Source organism: Taudactylus pleione, unplaced genomic scaffold (genome assembly GCF_031769625.1).
Source record: "Taudactylus pleione unplaced genomic scaffold, aTauple2 ptg000041l, whole genome shotgun sequence".
Classification (NCBI taxonomy): Eukaryota; Metazoa; Chordata; class Amphibia; order Anura; family Myobatrachidae; genus Taudactylus; species Taudactylus pleione.
In genome coordinates this window covers 26253937-26277365 of record NW_028284443.1, presented here as the reverse complement: position 1 = coordinate 26277365, position 23429 = coordinate 26253937, and the positions used below count along the sequence as shown (strand labels likewise).

At 37.2% G+C, this 23429-nt stretch overlaps 1 protein-coding gene and 1 pseudogene across 2 annotated transcripts in view; one reads left to right on the top strand and one right to left on the bottom strand.

The window, feature by feature from the left end:
• Positions 1-23429, bottom strand: part of IMMP2L (inner mitochondrial membrane peptidase subunit 2) — a 1207428-nt gene that overhangs the window by 4681 nt on the left and 1179318 nt on the right. The window lies entirely within an intron of this gene.
• LOC148538047 (uncharacterized) lies at positions 9170-22805 on the top strand (annotated as a pseudogene).

The following is a 23429-nucleotide window of genomic DNA, read 5'->3' as shown; positions in this document are numbered from 1 at the left end:
ATATGTCCTAATACCAGCCTTTCAAAGCATTTCATTATCAATGAAGTTAGTGCAATTGGGCGATAATCATTAAGGCATTTTACTACCCCCTTTTTTGGAACTGGAACAATGTTTGCCTTCTTAAAACATCTTGGCACTACACAATTAAAAAGGGACAAATTAAATAAGACCGTTAATATCCAACCTAACTGGTCTGCACACCCCTTGAGGACTTTACCGCTAATCCCATCCGGGCCGGCTGATTTACACAACTCAACCCGACATAGACATTTAATCACATCATACTCCTCCAACATAAGAGGAGACTCCCCCACCCGGGGAATTTGGGGCGTAACAGAAAAACTATTCTCTTGATCAAACCTAGAGTAAAACAGGTTCAAATCTTCAACTAATAGATTATTATCATTGCTAATCACATCCTTTTTTATTTTACAACCAGTAATATCCTGGATCATCTGCCACAGGCTTCTCGGATTCCTGTTTTCATAACTTCTAGCTTCAATCTTTGCGGAGTAACTACTTTTAGCCCTCCTAATACCTTTCCGCAACTCACACCTGGAAGATTTCAACATTTCTAAATCACCAGATTTAAACGCTCTATCACGAGCCTTGAGTAGAGATCGTACTTCCCTGTTCAACCAAGGCTTTACGTTGGGAAATATTTTAATACTTTTTGTTACTGTAACACTGTCCGTACAGCAACTGATGTAACCTAATACCAATGATGCTAGAGAGTCAATATCTATATCACCATTCTCCCTACTGTCATCAATAAACAAATCCCAATTCGTGAATTCCAACATATCCTGTAATCTAATCAGTGCATCCTCTGGCCATATAGTTACCAGACGTCTGACCGGTCACACTCTCCTAACTAGTGACCTGTAAACAGGTATGAGAAACAGGGACATATGATCGGATCTGCCAATATGGGGGCAAACAACAGTTTCATAAGCTGACTTGAGGTTTGTATACACCTAGTCCAAAGTATGCATGCCCCTAGTTGGAGCCGATACATTTTTATATAACTTAGGCAATACTTTCCTCAGGTCAGCTTGGTTGAAATCACCTTCTATAATAAAAACTGCCTCAACATACACAGATTGTAATTTAGCAATTTCCTCATAAAGAATTCCCAGGGCAATTGTCACATTAGCCAGAGGGGGAATATAAACGGCAATAATAATTGCCGCCAAAACTTCTCTGGGCAAATAAAAGGGTCTACATTTGATAGAAAAATATTCAATATCCACTGAGCAATGATTACCAATACAGACAGCATCAATACACCAGGTACGCAGGACGTACAAACACAGCCCCCCGCCCCTGCTCTTCCCTGATGCAGAAGTTCTGTCTGCTCTAAACAGAATCCTGTTTCCAAAAGAGACCGCAGTATCCGGTACTAAGTCATTTAGCCAAATCTCGGTAAAGATTAATACAGAACAGGACTCCAAATGCTTCATGTATGAAAGAACTACTTGTAGTTCGTCCAGTTTACTAGTCAGGGACTGAACATTTGCTAGAAATAAACTAGGCAAAGGGGGTTTGATAAAACATAAATTGAGCCTGGCTCTAATACCAGCTCGTTTACCCCTTTTTTGCCTCCTCTCCCTCCTCCGATGCCTCTTCCAACCTTGCCTGCATCTCCAGGGATAGCCAAGTCTGCAGAAATGCCCCCCTCCAGAGCGCTGCCCACCCCCATGATCTCTACTTCCATTGCTGTGCTCATAGCCCTTCATCTCACCATTCCAGTCTCCAGACCAGCCACCACTCACCACCCCAGCTGCGACCGACCCATCCAGGGCCACCACACCTGCAGGCACAGTAACTCCAGGGACAGCAGACACACAAGTTCCAGAAGCTCCAAACTCCAGTCAGGCGGAGACCAAGAAGCACTTCACGGGGGTATGTGATCCCACACCGGCCGCCGTCACCACACAGGACTCCGACAAGCAGGAACAGGAACAACCATGCCACATACGGAGCCCGCAACACACGGACACCTGGACCATAGAAATCGCCATCACCGCCATCTTGTTTAGTATATTCCTATTTGTTACCATATATTTTATTTATTTTTTTTCATTCTGACAATTTTACCACCTCTCTATTGCCTATTTCCCAATACAGTGCTGTATCTTGGACACTGTTTAAACCTTTATACTTCAACCTTTATGCTCCATATTCATTCCACCATCTATTGTGCTCTAGGGAGAAAATTGTGGTTTGGGCTTGGACCTTTTCCCACAACAATCTCTGGTTTAGTCCATCCAAGACCATTTCTGCATCATAGTTCCATGGTCAACATGACTCCACAGTCTCTGTCTATGCTCTTAAAAAACCTGGTCTGAGGTACTCACATACAGTACCGTATATTTCCGTGTTATGGCGTATTACATGAATTGGGGTAACTGCTGTGTAGCATATTTTGAATTGGGATGCACTACTGTATGGCATAATTATGAATTCAAGGGACAGATGTGTAGCATATTATCAATTGGGAACACCGCTTTTAGGCATATAATGAATTGGAGGCACTATTGTGTGACAAATAAAAGATGGACACTGCTGTTTGTCATATTATGAACTTGGATCATACAGTAGTAGTGTGGCATATAATGAATTGAGGGTACTGCTCTGAGGCACATAATCAGTTGTAGGCATTACTATATGATATATGAATTGGGGACACTGTTGCATGGCATATTATAAATTGGGTGCACTGCTGTTAGGGATATTATGAATTGGGGATACTGTAGTATGGCATATGAATGGTGGAATCTGCTGTGTGGCTTATTATGAAATAGGGACACTGCCCTGAGCTATATTGTGAATTGGGGGCACTACTGTGCACCATATTATGAATTTGGTGCACAGATGTGTGGCATATTATGAATTTGTGCATTGCTCTAAGGCATACTTTCAAATGGGGGCACTGCTGTGTGAAGTATGAGTCAGAGATACTGCTATGTAGCATATTATAAATTGCAGTAACTGTTCTGGGCAGATTATCAATTGGGGCACTACTGTGGGACATATGAATTGGGGACACTGCTGTGTGGCATATTATGATTTGACATACTGCTCTTTGGCATATTATGAATTGGTGATACTGCTCTGTGGCATATTATGAATTGGGGCACTGCTTTTAGGCATTTTATGAATGAGGATACTGCTGTGTGGCATAAATTGAGAATACTGCTATGTGACATGAATTGTGGACTCATTAGGATCATTATGAATTATAGAGACTGCTGTGTTGCATATTATTTGGTGCACAGATGTGTGACATATTATAAATTGGGGCATTGCTCTAAGTCATATCAGTTGGGGCACTGCTGTGTGATATATGAATTAGGAACACTGCTGTGTGGCAGGCAGACCTGGAGAAACAGCACCACCAGTCGCAAGGCAAATAGAGCTCGCAGCCAATTAGCAGTGGCGGCCATTGGCTCACAACCGCCACCAGATTCAACTTGTGCCGGCAATGTCTGTTCATGTCTACCGCTGCCTGTCATTGCACCAGCTGTAATTAGCTGGCATCCTGGCACCAAATCCACACCTGCAGGATGCTGATGGCCCACAGGGGAAGGTGAGAGGCTGCTGGAGGGACACAGGGAGGTGAGTTTCTGGGGGGGCATAATGTGTAAGGGGCATTACTGTTTGGCATAATGTTATAAGAGGCATTACTGTGTGGCACAATGTTATAAGGGACATTACTGTGTGGCATAATGTGTAAGGAGTACTACTATTATGTGAAATAATCTGTTATATTGGTCGCTACTACTATGTTGCATAATCTGTAAAGGGCATTACTGTGTGGTATAAAGTGTAAGGGGCATTACTGTGTGGCATAATGTATATTTTTTTTCTTGCCAAGGATTTAATATTGGTTGGATAGTACTCGCAGGTCCTATTTTTGCATTAGATCTTCGCTATAGCTGAAATGGCTCCAATTTTCAAATTAATGAAAAATTTAAAAATTCTATTATTTTCTCCATTTGAAGTACCTTATTAGTCTAGGCCTGCTTTTTAACAACTACCCTCTTTCAACAATAACAAGAATTTGTTTTCTTTATGATAATGTAACTGGTAGTCACGTTTGAGACACATAACACATTCGAATCTCCTCACTAATGCTGGGAGGAGGCGTGGCAGTGCACTGCTGCGCCTGCTGGGACATCCTCAGACCACAGCCACACCTCCTCCCAGCATACAGAGAGGAGCAATGCAGAGAACAGAGTGATGCAGTTAGAACACCTCCTGTTCCTTTGTTCGGCCCTCTCTCTGTCCCACCACAACCAATTTCCCACCATTTGGGCTTCTTTTGTTCAGTACATCCTCGGCTTTTGTTGAGAGTTAGCACTGAATGTGTGAAACAAAATGTTTTTGCCGTAAAAATTAGTTCTTCTCGGAGTCGGTGTACTAACAACCCTGATGTTTTTTCTTATATGTGTGGCAAATATAATGTTGCAAAACAAAGAAAAAATATAACTGTATTCGTAAAACAAGAATATCAGGCTTATTTTGGACATCACATAAGCCAGCAAGACAAGATTTGGGTGCCTCACAAAGTTTGTAAAACCTGCGTGGAATCATTCCGCAATTGGACTAAAGGTGATTGAAAAGGACATAATTTCGGCATACCTATGACGTGGTGTGAGCCAAAAGATCACTTCAGTAACTGCTAATTTTATGCTGTAAATGTGAAGGGTATGAATCATTTTAAGAAACGCAAATGGGAATACCCAAGTATGAATTCTGCAAAACAACCGATACTACATAGCGAAGATTTACCTGTACCATCATTCAGTTCTTTGTGCGATGTTGAATGTGATGATGTGGAAATATTAATTTCTAAGTGCAAGTGACAACACGGATGAAAGTGAGTTTAAAGAAAGTTCCTCTACTCCAAACAAATTTTCTCAAAAGAAACTAAACGATTTAATTTGTGACTTGCATTTATCGAAAAAAGAAGCTGAGCTTTTAGCATCCAGACTTCAAGAAAAGCACTGTCTTGAGCCGGATGTTACTATAACGTCGTATCGAAATAGAGAACAAACCATACTGCCGTTCTTTAGCCAAGATAACAATCTTGTATATTGCAACAATATTCCGGTACTTCTCCAGATAATGGGCTTACCAGAATATCGAGCAGAAGACTGACGGCTCTTTTTGGATAGTTCTAAAAGGAGCTTAAACTGCGTGTTAGTGCACAATGAGAATAAATTTGCAACGATTGCTATCGGTCATTCAACAAAACTTAAAGAATTGCATGAAAATATCAAATTAGTCTTAGAAAAAATTGCTTATTCTCAGCATCAGTGGTCTGTTTGTGTCGATTTAAAAATGGTAAACTTTCTTCTTGGGCAGCAAAGTGGATATACTATGTATCCTTGTCACATATGCTTATGTTCAGGTGATGATAGATGTTGAAAATGACCAGCGGGAGTGCACATCGCTGGTCATTTTTTATGTCAAATATTATATTTTATTACTGGGACTGTCTTCAAACTTGCAGATATATTAATCAATAAAATTGTATTTTATTTTCTATCAACGATTTATGAACGATTAATGAATGATTGAACGATAATGATGTTATTATTGTTCAATCTCTCATTTTAATCAAGTGGATATGCACCTTAAGTCACACCATATCGCACAAAAAACACTACGGGGTATATTTACTAATGTACGATTTGAGTTTTGTGTGATTTCACATTTGATTTTCATTTGATTTTGCCTCTGGAGATTTACTAAAGGCAAAACCAAATGTCAAATCGAACAATGAACCAAATCCCACTCAAAATCAAACATCGGCAACATTGGTACTTGTACATAGACCAACATACAATACAAATCCCACTTTTACTAATATTTGATTTGAAAAGTAACACCAAATCGAACTCAAAATCGAACTTCAAATCCCCAGAATAATAGACCTGCTTCATGAATGGAAATGTTAGCATGAGCAGGTATGAATGAAATAATTTTTTTTTAAAATTATGTGGGGTCTCTCCCTAAAAGCACAACCAGGCTTTTCTGAGCCGGTCCTGGTTGAGAAAATATGGGGCACAGAACACATAGGGGTCCCCCATATTTTGCACAACCAGCACTGGGCTCTGTGAGCCAGTCCTGGTTTTGGAAATACAGGGGCCAAAGACGTAGAGGTCCTCCATATTTTCAAAAACCAGCACTGGACTCTTTCTAGCAGGGTTGTAATGACACCGGATCCCCTGGCTAATGCATTATACTTGACCACTAGTCAACCCAGGCTGGGGATCTCTAGGGAGGTGGGGACCCCCCCAATAAAGGTATTCCCCCTCTCTAGGGCACCCCATGCCTGGGCTCATAGCCCAGGGCTATCTCTGGCACCCCTGGCCACGGGGTTGCTGAGTTGTTTGTGTATACAAATAGATTAAATAACATTGTCTTTTACAGGAGAACTAGAATTCCCAGCAAGCCTCCCCCACAATTGCTGGTACTTGGAGAACCACAAGTACCAGCATGCACGGCATTAAGGGGCCACTGTTACCTCTAGTTCACCTGCAAAAGAATAAAATAGACACAAGATACACACACTGTGAAAGTAGAACTTTATTACACTCACACACACATACTCACTATCCCTGTACACATTCTCTTCTGCATGTAGGCATACATGTCTTCCTAAAATAAAAAAACGCGAAGTCACACTATGTGTGCACAGTGATTATGGACACACAGAGGAATTCATCGCAAAGTGAGTGACAGGCTGTCAGCATTTGGGGGTGGAAACGGGGTCAGAAAAATGCATGCACATCTGTCCGTTTAAAAGCCGTTACATGGGCGTGCATAAATTATCTACTGCAAGTGCATACACAGAATGAGAGGAGAGCTCCCGAGTATGCGGCTGGTCAGACCTGCCTCAAAGGCAAGATGGCCGCCGATGTGCATCAATGTTACTAATATTTACGCAGGTATGCATCGTCACACACAGGTAAGAAGGCAGCAATGGGCAAACATTAGCATATTTTCGCAGCTGTGATCGCATTACCGTCCATCTCTTAATAAGGCCCAGAGTTCTGAACTTGGATTTAAAACTGAACCTGGGATGTTGGATTGCATATAAACATGTCCAAATAACATGATTTTAACTGTCTTTATCAAATTAAAGAAAACCAAAACCAAATCAGAACCAAAAACACTTGAAGGTGGTTTTGCCAAAACAATAACATTTGATGGTAGTTTGTCCATATTTTCATTTAAATATACTTTATATGTATACACTTTGTTATACAGCCTTCCAAGTTTTCATTTATTGATTTAAAAATATGTATGTGTTTATTACTGTATTTTAAAATCATTTGTCTATAAAATTAAATGAAGAACCGTTCACAAGTATATACGTTTGTGAAGCTGTTCTCTAACATTGCATATTGAATTCCACATTTTATGGGCCTAAAAGTTTTTACCAAAAAGTATTATAAAGTTTATATTACATTGAATAGTTCACTGGCAGCAACATTGTTCCTTGCATCTCCTTATTGTGGATGTCAGTAGCTAAAATGCTGACTAAAGTGTTTTGATCTATTGCTCAATATGATCCATGATAGATAAAATGAAGCACTTTATTTAATAGTGTGCCTCTCTTTAATCTTCAGACATGACCTCACATGAAATTTGAGAATAGTGTTGGTCTCGATCAATAAGCTTGATAGAAAGTAAAATACAATTTTATTGATTAATACATCTGCAAATTTGAAGACAGTCTTTTCACCGGTAACAGAATATAAAATTTGAAATCAATTAGTAGCATTTCTTTCTAAAATATGTAATAGTTTTAGAATGGAGAAATTGTATATTCTCACAGAAATATATATTTTTAATATATATTCTGTGCTTAGTTGAGCTTGCTTTTTTAGATGCGACATTACCATAAATTAAAATAGCCCACGTCTATGAAATGCAAGGCAAAATTGGTGATGTAAGTAGCCTACAATGTAACTAGGGCGGTAAAGCTGATGCCACCACACAGAAAGCAGGATGCCCTAGGGGCAGAACTAGCCGCTGAAGCAATGTCTATTTGCTGAGTGCCTGCTGCAATATTTTTATTAGCGATGTACTCTGTATCTTCTTTGCACTCTTTGGAGTTTCGCTCTCCGGCTCCCACACAGTGTGTTGGGAGAGACATCATGACATATCTCCCACAGTGCCAATCGAGGAGCCATTGGGTGGTGGGTGCAGCATGGCAGCTTCAGCTTGTACAGTGACTGGCAGCCTGTGTCAGTGGCAGACAGTGAGGCTGACTGAGCTCACAGATTGGTGGCCGGGTGAGTGCTGTCACTGTGACTCACTCTATGGAAGGGGCACTATGTGTGGCTTAATGTGTAAGGGGCACTACTGTGTGGTATAATGTGTAAAGGACATTACTGTGTGGCATAATGTGTAAAGGGCACTTATGTATGGCATAATGTGTAAGGGGCACTAAAATGTGGCAAAATGTATAAGGGACATTAGTGTGTGGCATAATGTATAAGGGGCATTACTATGTGGCATAATGTAAAAAGCAATACTGTGTGGCATAATGTGTAAGAGGCATTACTGTGTGGCATAATGTGTACAGGGCACTACTGTGTGGCATAATGTGTAAGGAGCATTACTGTGTGGCATAATGTCCCTAAGAGACCATGCCTCTTCTGCGTGTACTGTTCCTATTTTATATATGGGGAGAGGGAGTGCCAATGGTCTTTCTGGCACAGGGCATCAAAATTTCTAGTTGCGGAACAGAGTGAAGTTTATGGCATTGAAGAGCAGGCCTGTCTTTGTACAAACAATTGTTATCAGTGATTCAGAGACTCTGATCTCTTCCACTAGGATTGATCTGAAATTTTAACTGTTTAAAAATGACTACAATTTAGCAAACTGCTAAATTCAGTATTAACTATATACTTTAAAGTAACATGTATTTTATATTTAGACATGTTTTAATATGTGTTAGATGTGCAGATTAAATTGTAATAGCTATTTCCCACATGAATAATGAAAATGTAGTTGTTTTGTTCCACCTGAAGGCAGAGAGGATGTTTTCTGGCATCTACACAATCCTCTGACCAGACACTGTAAGGCAATCAGAGATGATGCCAGAGATCATTATTGATCAAAATGCTTTCTCAATAAGACTAAGATGTTTTTGGAGAAATATTGTTCTGCTAAGTCCCTCACGGTGAGCAAGTCAATGATGCTTCTATTTCTGGAGATGCTTTGTTCTAAGTTAATGCTTAATAAATCGAAGCATGCATTCTACCAGTTCTCTACGATAAACTGACCACTGGGGAAACAGGTCCATTGGATTCCATGGCTTCTATTTCATTTTAAATCTGCAGGACATCAAATATAAAAGTCTATACATTTCCTAGTAAATGGATATTTAAAAAATACTAAGATATTGGTCTCGATTCAGAGTTGTACCCAAGTTGTCTATAAATTACACCCACACTGTGTACACAGAGAAAACAAATGTGGATAATCACCTATATACAGCGTCCATCCATGTGACTGCAACATCCATATCCATATGCTGGGTTTCATAGCTATCATCACTATTAGAGATATTTCACTGGCCAACTTAAAATAATAATACCTTTGGTTTTAATTATACCAATATTATCACAGAACCACAGTCTCTGCTATTTTATATTATGAGCAAATACATCTGTGATCAAAATAACTCATAATCATCTCATTTCCACAGAAATAACCCAACCATTGTACATTATTATTAGTAAGTAATACGATTTATTTAAAAGGAGGTGTTAGATATGTTTTACATTGGACATGTCATTATGAAACTGTTATTTTTTTAGTAAATAATTAAATAAAAGAAGTACAGAACAAATGGCCAAAAGTCAATATTAGTATCTACAATATACATCCCCTACTAAGGAAGCAGCATACAGATTAATGTATGTACTGTTTGTGCTGCTTGTTTAGCATACAGTATGTTTTATATTAGAATTACCCCCAACAGAATTCAAAGCAAATACTGTAACTTTATTAAGGTGACATTCGGAGCATAAATGTAAGTACAGCATCAGCAGGTGAATCTTTGATTTCTCCCACCCTGTCTTGAAGGGATGTGGTTTGCTCATTAATGACCAAATCAACTTTCATGTTTTCACCAGGAATACCTTTTTAATTTATACGTAGGCCCAAGCAAAAATGTATAATAATTTAATAAAATACCCCAAAAACAATCCGTATAGTTTTATTAACACATTTAGGGAATACCCAAAACAAAATTCTTGATTTCTCTTCTTTACTTGCAGTCCTGTATGAAGCAGTTACAAAGTCAGAAACAAATGTACCACTTTCCACTACACAATTATTATTTGCCTATATTTTACAAGAGGATACCTTGTATACCCACAGCGGACTAATCACTAGTAGGTCCATGCTGAACTGAAATTCTTCCTGTTATCTAAAGAAGGATAAAAGTATAATTCCTGCTTAAATTTAATCAAATTGTAACTCCTACAGCTTGGTGTGGACCTCAAACTGCAGTACGTGGCACTGTGCATGCTGTTAGAAAGCAGAAAGGATGCACGAGAAGGGGAAAATATCCAGAATAATGTACCAGGGAGATTACTTATAGCAAATACAGTGCAGTAAAATGTGCATTCACAGAAGCAAAGTATTGCAGCCATTCAGCTAATTCCGTGGTGTAAGGTACCAGAGACATTACATGTAGCAAATACAGGGCCTGATTCAGAGATGTACGCTATACTGATATTTTTGCAGTTGAACGATTATTGGTAAATTGCACTAGGCATGCGGCTAAGGTACATTACCGTACTCACTGGCAGTGACTTTTTATTCGCAGTGTGATTGATAGTCAGGGAGCGTTGTGGAAGGTAACGGGAAGAACGCAGGTGTGTTATGAGCATTTTCTGGGTGTCACAGCCTGGGTCTGCGATCCTGTAAGCAGTGAAAATGGTTCCAGCATCCTCAGTTACTCAGAACTGTAACAATCAAATGATCTGTGACCAAAGCTGTGTGTTTGTACACAGATGCTAGGATTTGAAAAGCCGTCTCAATACAATCCTCTGCGTCTGCGACATTTGCATACGTTTACAAATCCACTGTGCACATAAATGCAGCAGCAGGAGCATTAGCATGGAACTCTGTATCAGGACTACAGTACAGTAAAAATGCATTGAGAGAAGTTATTGCCATTGTGAGTCAAATCTAGAACTGTGGCATTCTTAACTACTGTGAGTGATATAGAATTCAGAGTCATTACAAATGAGCAAGTCTCCTGCAGCAAAAGTGCAGACAGCAAATGTGAATGAGTACTCAGAAAAACTTTAGCGAAAACCTATGGTTAAAAGATATAAGAGGAATAGGGAGACTTCTTGTTTTAAAGATATAAAGAAAAATGGGTTTTGAGAAGTAACTTCAAGCGCTTCCTTCAGATGAATGCAGAGAAATATAATTGGATATCGTGAGTGATATAAAATACAATTTAATGAATAAAACACACTAATAGAATCATCCAATACAAAAACAATTCCACTGCAAAAAATGGTCAATGGATATACAATGTACGAGTACAACATTATAAAGTGCCAAATTAGTGCAGATGGAGTAGTGCAAAATAGAATACAGTAAGAACATATAGTCCTTTGTTTGCATACCCTTGAAGGCTGGTGGTGTGAGTAAACAGGTGATAAAAAATCCTTCCATAGATAGGCAGTTTAAACTCTACACCACCTAGCATTGCCTTTTAGAATAAAGTCCAACAAGGGGATTCCTTTTCAAAACGGCATGGCATAGACACAACGTGTTTCATAAGCTTTCAAGCATCCTTTGTCAAGTGCAGAGTACCATGTTCTCCATATAGCTGCTTTAAATATGGTTAACCTGGAAGTATGGGCCTTCATTTCCTGTGTGGTTTCCTGCAGTTTTGTGTTCCACCACGGGAGTCCACTCAGAACTGACGTAATACTGCGTTCCACTTCGGGTTAGGCAAAAACAGGAAGTGGTCATCTTTCTGTTCCCGCAGATGGCTGGACACTCTCACCGGATGTTGTCATCTTTTTTGATCTTCCTGACAGGATTTCCAACTACCAGAAGTTGTCATCGCTTGTTGACTATGTTTTGTTAGATTTCCTGAAACAGAATTGGCTTGCGTTCCATGCTAAATATACATGTATCCAGCTATAATTGAGGTGAGATATACTCTTTGTATGGAATAAAGATGTTGGTTTTACTTGGTTTGTTTTTCTTTTATTTCTTGCTTTTTAGAGGAGCATCCCACTCTCCATAAACTATAGTGGTACTTTGTATTCCCACTTTGTCCATCCCAAGTGGGGGTGGGAGAGGTTCCTCATATTTCCTGATAACATCTCATTCCAGATACATAAAATACAAAACAGAACAAAAAAGAAAACATATGATTAATAAAATGCAGATAAAAACATATAACATAAATTAGTCTAAAAACCATTTGAGCTCAAAATCCGAGTTCAAACCCTTAGGGACCAATGTATCTAATTTATATATCCATTGCATTTCTTTTTCTAGGTCTTTGGCCCGCCAGTTTTCCTTTATTTGTTTTACTCCAATAAACCTTTTTATTTGGGATTCAGATTTATTGTGAACAGTCTTAAAATGTTCAGACAAAGGATGTCCTAATATTCCTTTATGGATATTATATATGTGTTCTGACATACAAACTTTTAAGTTCCTAGTGGTTTTACCCACATATATGAGTCCACATGAACATTCCAGTATATACACTATATTCCTGGAGTGAAATGTAATGAAGCTGTTTATATTGTAACTATTACCATTTACGGTAAAGGTAGTAATCTTTCTAGGGTTCTCTTCATATCTCGTGCTGCGGCACATTAGACATGAGCCATATCTATGAAAACCCTTATTCCTTAATATTAATATATTATAATATTAATATTGTTTTAACTTTTGTTACCAGTCCAAATACCTTGAATTTTTTAGATCTTAATGTATATATTAAAGATGGTACCATTTGTACAAGAACTTTTAAGAAAGAGACGGACTCTAATTCTTATATTGATATTACCAGTGAACACCATAGAAGGTGGTTGGAAAATATCCCCATGGGGAAATTTAAACGATTAAAGAGGAACTGCACAGAGGCAGATGTACTAGAAGATGAAATGAGAGAAATGGGGAAAATTTTCAAGGCAAAGGGTTATCCATCGGGAACAATAGACAAAGCTAAGGAAAATCTAGTAAACATCGAAAGGGATGAATTACTAAAGGAGAAAGATAAAAGTAATGGGGATTTCAAATACGAGTGGGCTTATTTTAGCCAGTATGGATCCCATTACAAACAATTAGAAAAAAATATAAAAAAAAAATGGAGACTATTGAGGGAGGATCCCATCCTTAAAGAACATCTACCATTAAAACCTACCTTTATCTATAGGAAACCACAATCTCTAAAAGACAAACTGGTTAAAAGTTAATTAATGGAAACTAAAGTGAAAGGAATAAGGGTTTTCATAGATATGGCTCATGTCTAATCTGCCGCAGCATAAGATATGAAGAGAATCCTAGAAAGATTACTACCTTCACAGTAAATGGTAATAATTACAATATAAACAGCTTCATTACATGTCACTCCAGGAATATAGTGTATATACTGGAATGTTCATGTGGACTCATATATGTGGGTAAAACCACTAGGAACTTAAAAGTTTGCATGTCAGAACACATATATAATATCCATAAAGGACTATTAGGACATCCTTTGTCTGAACATTTTAAGACTGTTCACAATAAATCTGAATCCCAAATAAAAAGGTTTATGGGAGTAAAACAAATAAAGGAGAACTGGTGGGCCAAAGATCTAGAAAAAGAAATGCAATGGATATATAAATTAGATACATTGGTCCCTAAGGGTTTGAACTCGGATTTTGAGCTCAAATGGTTTTTAGACTAATTTATGTTATATGTTTTTATCTGCATTTTATTAATCATATGTTTTCTTTTTTGTTCTGTTTTGTATTTTATGTATCTGGAATGAGATGTTATCAGGAAATATGAGGAACCTCTCATGGAAAAAATGGGAATACAAAGTACCACTATAGTTTATGGAGAGTGGAATGCTACTCTAAAAAGCAAGAAATAAAAAGAAAAACAAACCAAGTAAAACCAACATCTTTATTCCATACAAAGAGTATATCTCACCTCAATTATAGCTGGATACATGTATATTTAGCATGGAACGCAAGCCAATTCCGTTTCAGGAAATCTAACAAAACATAGGTGACAAGCAATGACAACTTCCGGTAGTTGGAAATCCTGTCAGCAGGATCAAAAAAGATGACAACATCCGGTGAGAGTGTCCAGCCATCTGCGGGAACAGAAAGATGACCACTTCCTGTTTTTGCCTAACCCGAAGTGGAACGCAGTATTACGTCAGTTCTGAGTGGACTCCCGTGGTGGAACACAAAACTGCAGGAAACCACACAGGAAATGAAGGCCCATACTTCCAGGTTAACCATATTTAAAGCAGCTATATGGAGAACATGGTACTCTGCACTTGACAAAGGATGCTTGAAAGCTTATGAAACACGTTGTGCCTATGCCATGCCATTTTGAAAAGGAATCCCCTTGTTGGACTTTATTCTAAAAGGCAATGCTAGGTGGTGTAGAGTTTAAACTGCCTATCTATGGAAGGATTTTTTATCATCTGTTTACTCACACCACCAGCCTTCAAGGGTATGCAAAAAAAGGACTATATGTTATTACTGTATTCTATTTTGCTCTGATCCATCTGCACTAAATTGGCACTTTATAATGTTGTAATCATACATTGTATATGCATTGACCATTTTCTGCGGTGGAATTGCTTATGTATTGGAATTGATTCTATTAGTGTGTTTTATTTATTAAATTGTATTTTATATCACTCACGATATCCAATTATATTTCTCTACATTCATCTGAAGGAAATGCTTGAAGTTACTTATCAAATACCCATTTTTCTTTATATGTTTACAAGTTATTTGGTGTACAACTTCTTAGATTGATACGTTTTTGAGCTGCATACTGACAGTTACTTGCGCATTGATTACATCCCATTTTTTGTTTTAAAGATATGTCTAGTTAATTAACTATAGGACAGTTCTCACAATTCAGAATCTTAAAGATCCAGGTCCAACATTTTCTGAAAGTGTGCCAGCGAAAGAGTGGTCACATATAAGTTCACAACTACTTCATGAATTACTATTGTTTGAGTTATAAGTAAATTATAAGTGAATATTTCACTTATCTGCTTATTGTTAGCATGTGAGTGAATGTGATTGTGTGGAGGAGGTGCTGGTGAATGGTTTAGAAAAAGTTGTGATGTTGGATATACAGTATAGGGGTAAATGTAATAGCCTGTGGACCGCAGGCATCAGCATCTTCCGTGTGAGACTGCCTGATGTTTTAACGTAGAAGTAATATAAAAGAAAAAATCAACCTGGTTTTGCCTTTTAAATGACTGCTACTTTAAAACATCGGATAGTCTCGCACAGAACTTGCTGATGTCTGCAGGCTATTACATTTACCCCTAATCTTTAAATAAACAGTTTTGATAAATTGCTTTAATTTCAATTCTTATTCAATATTTGTCAATATAAAATTCTCACCGATATCAGGATATCTATTTCTCTAAATTGGTGTCTGTGTGCTTTATCTTATTGGAGTATAGAAGGGAAATAGGTTCAAAGCTCTTACATTCTAGGTGTAAGGGTTGACCCTGAGCTTACACATGTTGAATCCCCTAAATAGTGACAATAAAGTACTTATAGTGTATAACAGTGTAGCTTTATCACAATCCCATGCTCATGTTACACTATTATGTAAGACATATTTTACTCATAAATAATCTACATTGAATAAATATAGTTTTTTCTTTCAAAACATATACCAGCACAAAAAAACAGATAAGAAGTGAGAAAAGCAAATAAAAATAAATAGAGATTTAAATACTGTAAAGAAAAAAAAGTTTACAGATATATTTTCTGGAGATCTCACAAATTAAAAGATGCTTTTCCCTCTACTGTGAGGCAATTTGACTTGTAAAATAGCTACAGTAAAAGCATATAGTTTAGTAAATGGTGAAAATGTCACAATTTAAAATACCCAGTTGGGTAAAATCAAGGTTAAAGCAATATATGGCATGACGTTTGTCCTGATTTCCATGTGCCAAAATAGATATGTTCTTCGCATAGAAACACAGACTTGCTTAAAATATATTCAAATGTCAGGATTGGCTGCCATCTGTGATCTAAAATCTTTCTTGGTGCTGCACCTCCAGATCCCGAGATACAGTTACTCACAGCTGCACTCAGGTAGATGAGTATTCAGAATTTGCAGGGTGCTTCTTTGGACTTTTTTCTGCAGCTCTCCAGCCACTAACTTCTTCGATGTGGCTTGAACTTCCTTTGTGTGGTTGGCATTTGCTTCTTCAGGTTGACAGTTATCATGTCTATATGGAAGATACAGTATTTTAACATGATAAACTGTTGACAAACTGTCCCTGGTGGTCTAAAGTTGTCTTTCTTTCTTCCGGTCCTGGCTGTCAAGTGAGGATAAGTTCTGGTGGCGATGTCTCCGCAGCTGTGTTCCAGTGAGTATTAAATCACTTACCCCTAACCCTAATCCCTACTCCTAACCCTCCCCCTAGTGCCTAACCCGAACCTCCCACCCACAGCCTAAACCTAACCTCCCTCCTTAGACCGATCCTAACTTTCCCAGCGTCACCTAACCATTACCGGTGGCATTCTCAGCAGTTCACATTTCACATGGCAAAAGTTCTGAATTTCTGTTGTCAGTTTGAACCATGCCTACATTGATGTCAACATCATGGTGATGACATTAATGTTGTCGACATGGTTATTTTCGACCTTCTGACCAGTTACTGCTTTTTTTGTCTGTTTATACCTGCTGCATCACCAGACTGGTGGTATAATTGCAGCATGCCAGGAGCTTTTTCACACTTGATTGTCCCCCTCTGACTCTGTAGTCCTCCAACATGTTTCTCCTGTTACACAGGCTTCCTCAGGGAAAACGGATTCATGAATTGTGTGCTCTGTGCTACCTTGTGATGTCATTGAAATCAGGATATATCACATTAACATTGTTTCTTTTGTTGCTATAATTATATCTAAATTGATAGTGATATAAAAACAGCTTTGAATGTAATTAGGCTGTTACAGATTTTTCCATTAGAACTGCAATACCTCCTTTCATGCTCCATTTAGAAACATACATCCCTTGGTTTTATATTGTGACAATGCACATTGGTTGTGGATGTGTGGGGTTCAAATATCTGTGGTTGGTGTCATCAGGTTTTTTTATGTGTTTTAGGGCTTTTTATTAATAATGAAAATTTACTAGTACTCAGAAAAAGCTGATACAAGGTTTGTAGTAGCTTCCATACTCTGCAATAAGTCATAATATGCTTTTTTTTAATTTATATTTGACATCATTTCACTGATTTCTTCTTGTTTCTGGAAGTTTTTATAAGAATTAATATGGAGACCTAAACCAATGGTGCCAGAGTACCCACAGAAAAACACCATTGTATGTTCTGCTGCCCAGAGGCAGGCAGAGAATCAAATACAATTGGAGTGACCTGCTTCTACCAGCATCTCAACTGCCAGGCACGGACATGCAGTATGCATTTGCACGTTCCTAGGTGTGATTGTGTCATACACAGTAAGTACATTGATGGAACGCACTGGCCATTCATGAATCAGAGTAGTGGGATCTCTACACACACTGAGTGGTGAATGGCTGGAACTATCAATTATTTAGAGTGCAGATTGCTGTCACAGAAGTGATAGATAATTTAATTGGGTCACCCCCACAAATTTGAAGTCTTATTTTCACGCTAACTTGTTAAATCCTGGAGGCCGGTACTTTTCCTGTAAATACTGGCTTGGATTACTCGATCTGGATATAGTTTATTCTTGCTCTGACTGCTTAGCTTAGTATTTATACATATACTGTAGTGTAGGAGGGTGCAAAAACAGAACTGTGCCCAGGCACAAAAAATACCTAGTTACACCATGATTTATGCTAGAATTGCCTCTTAATAAATCTGCCTCTTTATAATGAAGGTGTTCACATTTATGTCAAAGGGACCAGTGAGATTTAGGTTTTTTTTTTTCTTCACTTACTGCTAGTTCTGGACTAAGAGTTAATTTAGCATTCACGAGGGAAGCAAGAGATAGTTTATTTCAAAACCTAGAATGTGTTCCATTTATTGGGTATCTCAAGCTCAACAGGAGGTGATGTTTGAGAACAACAGTGTTCTTTATAACTGTTGTATAGAAATGCACTTCATTCTGTTATTCTACTGTAATTCAATTGTGCATGTCCATTTTAAAAATGTCTAAACATGACATCTCTCAGTAAAAGCTAAATTAATAAGTACTACCATCCCAGTGAATGTAGCCTAAATAAAAGATAGTTGGGGGACATTTGTGGCCCCACAGAACATGTAATGCTTCTACTGTATTTGTATGTATAATTAAATTGCAGTCCACACTGTAGGTTCATCCCTTGCAGAAAAATACCATGGTAAATTACACTTATATAAAGCTTGGTAAATTACCTTTAGTGGTGTTGTAACATGTATGTTATATGAATAATGATAAAATATATTAGAGATGAGTGAAAGTTTGCACAAAAAAACATTTCGAGGTTGTATGAAACATTACGCAAAGGTGCAAAGTTCCATGATCTTCACAGTTTTAGCTGTACAAATCTTAGAAGGGATGATACATGTCAATTAATTCTGCTGTGGATACTGGGAACCCTTAAGGCCAAATTATTAATACAAAACATTGGAACAGATACTGAGCAAACTGAATATTACAACAAAGAGTTTTGAAAACTAATGTCTAAAATAGAGTATGTTTATATTTAATGGTGTGACAAAGATTGAAATATGTATTATAGTTGAAAAAGCTATTGATGATAGACTTTATGAATTGAGGTTTATTTTTTAGTTTGAAATGCTTTTAACAATAAGCCCAAAGAAAATGTTCCATGATTAAGATTTTATGGCAGAAAGTGTTCTTGTTTCAGTACAGTTGTAATTCTTTGACAAATATTGTTGCAACTGAATTTGCATAAGAAAAATTGAGCCAAGTGTAAAAGCACAGCTAGTGTTCTAATAGCCTTCATAAATCCTAAACTCATTAAAGACAGCAGCTAAACCTCCCTTTAGACAAAATATATAACAAAGGCAATTTACATTCATTATATCTACCTTTTACAAACAAAATGCAGATAATCCATTTTTGCATGGAAGAAAGAAACAAATGTAATATTTTTATATTTATTTGTTAGAAGAGTATAACAAATGGATAACCCATGAATAAACTTGTAATATTTTATTTTAAGTCTTAACATGCTGAACAAAAAATATTTCCAAAAATATCAGCTACTATTAATGCAATTCAAAAATTCAAATAGATGTGGGAACTTGTATAGAATCTGGTCCCCGTGTGACTACGTGGAACATGTGTTTTAACCCATAGCAGTAAATATGATTATGTATTTTATTCTAGTACAACTGAGCAAATGAAAACAAAAATCCTACTGTTTAATATGGTTTACATCACCTTTGTTTGTACAGGGGTGCGAGCAACTTAATAAATTAGGGTGATAGGACTGGCTATTAGGCAATTCAAACCATTTGTACGCCACCTGTCGGCCAAGGTTAGATAATTGGAGAAGCCAGGTTGAAGGAGAACTATTTCAGCCACAGAGATAGAATCTATAAACTGAAAAGAAAAATATAAAATGATATCAAATTGCTTTTGGAATGAACAAAGGAGGAAGATGCTGCTATTTCATAGAGTGTAGCTGTGAATGGCAAACCATTTTCTACCACTAGTACCACTTGAACTCAAGAAACAGATATAGCGATTCTTCTCAAGAAAAGCATTATGAAACCATTCACTCCAAGGTGTTTGTATTGCAGCCACAGCTAATGGCTGAATACTTTTAAAAAGATGGCAATTATTTCACTGGAGCTGCTTAATGAGATCTGCACTTACATTGTTTCCTTTGTGTATCCATTTTTTTACAATGTGTAAAATATAAATATAGTATAAGGCTGAAGACCAATGAAACAATATTGCTACTGATGTCGTTGTACATATCAGGGGTGATACTATAATGGTAGCATGGGGTGCAGCTGAAATGACAGTCAAAGCTTGGTGGCTTGCCTTCCCTGTCAAAGCCTCATGCAGCAGTGGAGTTACACAAGAAAGCTTATGTTGGGTAACAGTGTTGACTGCTTGTATTGATTACAGCAGCCACATACTAATCAGTGGAGGGAGAATCAGTGAGCTAGAGAAGTTTGAGAGATTGCCTGGTTCATGTAACTTAACATTTTACTCTGAGACCACAAATGCATATGGAAGGCAGATTTGATTTTTGTACGATCTAGAACAGTACACTTTAATATTAGGCTACAAATACCCTTTCCTCCTACTTGCCTTGCAGCATGTTTGTGTAATATTGTCCTCAATCAATTGCCAGTATTGTTTAAAAAAAAAATTAAAGTCTTTTATAAATCAATTTAGATATTTAAAGGGAAGATTGTGTGTTTTATGAGAGGCAGCATATATTACTATACTTACTGTGTTTATTGGTCAGCAACACCCCAAAAAAAATAAATTATGGAAAAAAATATATTTTTGCTTGGTTTAAAAAAAAGATAATTGTGATTTACAAAAAAATTCTCAAGCCTTTTAATTCAATTTAGATATTTAAAGGGAAGTGTCTTTGAGAGGCAGCATATATTACTGTACTTACTGAGTGTTGTGGCCCCATCAGGTGCACCACAAATAAATAAAATATGGAAAAAAATTATTTTTACTTGGTTTAAATAAAAATTCTCAAGACTTTTAATAAAATTGCATGGTAATGGTAATAGTCCCTCATTTCCCTATCTCATTGTATGTTCACTTGGTTTGGTGGCAAGTACAAGTCATACTGTCCTGGTGTAAATCAATGAGTCTATAGAAGTATGTATGGTAAAGTAACCTTACAGTACTTTCTGATGAAACTGGGAGTTTGCATACCCAGAGAAACGCATCAAGATTGTTTGCTGCTGTACCTGCCACTCACCAAAATGCCTGTTCTTCACTGTGTGTCCTTCACTGCCCAATCACTGCTCACAGAACATTGCCTTATTGTTTGGAATTGCTTAGACTTCGCAATATGAATAATTGAATACAATATGGAAGCTGAATGGTCATTTTTTATTATAATAGGTAAGGGTTGTTTTAATTGTACATTTTCTTATATCTTGCAAATAATGTATTATTTTGATTACACTGTATAAATAAAAGGAACTAGATACTGGGTGATGGTATTTCAATGTCTGTGATTAAGAAGTTCTCCGGTAAATAAGGAGCCCATCTGGATAGTTTTTATTTTGACTATTATTTTGAAAATCTTAGAAGATACAGTCATTAATATGAATTTTGGAAACCTTCCATTAGGGGAGTATATGTTATATGTTAATCATTGATTGCTTATGTTTTTAGACCAATTTAGTACATAAGTTTGTGTCTTTTGAAATTCTGATATTGCTTGCTCTGTACATAAATAAATATGATGTATCAGCATCTAGTAAAATTTATGCGCCTCCTTTGCAAGTGATTATGGCTACAGGGAGGCCAGAATTGTGCATGAATATAGATTATACAAACGCAGAGAACAGAAAGTTTGTTTTAAGTACAGAACAGGTCCAGTCAACATTTTACATGTTAAAGGGCAAGATTTAGGTTATACTAACTGTAGAGGAGCAACCTTTGTGATTAGGATGCTTGGTACACATTCAACTGATATTAACTCCAGTTGGTATTCCATACATGACAAGGTGAATAAGACTTTGATTCAACTACAAGAAAATAATTGTACTTTAGAAAATGCCTGTGCTGATGCAGCAGGAAATAGCATGGCTTTCTTTATGGCATACATGGGGTTAATTTATACTAGAAATGCAGGCATGCCTTTAGCCAAGGGAAAGTATTGGGTGTGTGGAAAATGGGTCTATTCACGGATACCTTTTGGGGCAAGTGGTCAATGTGCACTTTCCTATGTAGTTCCCTTTGTGAGCGTTACTGATCACTTAGATCAATATTCCAGAAATATACCTGTAGAACATGATTTGATGTTGATTTGACTTACTTTAAATAACATAACAAGAGGGAAATAAAAAAAGGGGACATATCTTTTAAATTCACAGATACTGAGCGCACTGCTGAAGTACTTTTTCCTTTATCTACTATTTTCATGGTAGAAAATGTGATTTCAGAAATACTGACCTTAATAGATAAGGTGGCAGGAGGATTGGTTGTTTCTATTAATCAGACAGTGGAAGAAGTTTTCCGAATTTGGAAAGTGGCTTTACAGAATAGAATGGCCCTGGACCAGTTGTTGGCAGTGCAAGGTGGCACATGTGCAGTGGTAGGACAAGAATGCTGCACATATATAGATGATAAGAAAGCAAAAGTCATTGAGCATTTTAAAAAGGTTGGAGAGTTACAGAAAGACTTAAAGAAAGTAGGTAGTGGAGAAGGATGGGACCCTTTAGGATGGTAAGTTATAGGTATTACCAAACTTTTCTCTGGAATAATACAATTATTTTTGGTATAATGGTGTTAGGCATATTATATATAACTATTGAGTGTGGACCCATAATATGTGTATGCTGTATCAAAGGAATTAGGGAGGGAAACAGACAGGAATAAATTACTGTAGTAATTATAGACCAGACTGAGCATGAACAGCAGAGTACACAGATTCTGTATAATGACTTATTGAAATCATATGAGAGTCTGTATCAGACAATGAAAGAGGGCAATGAGGGAAGGGAGGATGGTGAATATGTTAGACATGAATTAGCTATGGAGCTCAATTAGCTATATTGTCACTCTACTAACTACACCAAAGGTTCATATAAAAGCTAGGGACACCTCCATCTGGTGTGGGGAGTATCAGCTTTCAACCCAAACTATGTGAATCTACCTTTTTCATTTATTGTATGTTATCCTAAACCTCCTCAGGAATTCTGATCAGAACCATTTGATTTGTGCAGTAGAATGTTGAGTGTCTCAACAGAGAGAGGATTAATAAGGATAGCTGAATACAATATGGAAGCTGAATGGTCATGTTTAATTATAAAGGGAAGGGTTGCTTTAAGTTTTAATTGTACATTTTCTTATATTTTGCAAAGAATTTATTATTATGATTATGCTGTATAAATAAGAGGAACAAAATACTGGGTGATGGTATTTCAAGGTCTGCGGTTAAGAAGTTCCCCGGTAAATAAGGAAGCCAGCTGGTTAGTTTCAATTTTAATGATTATTTTGAAA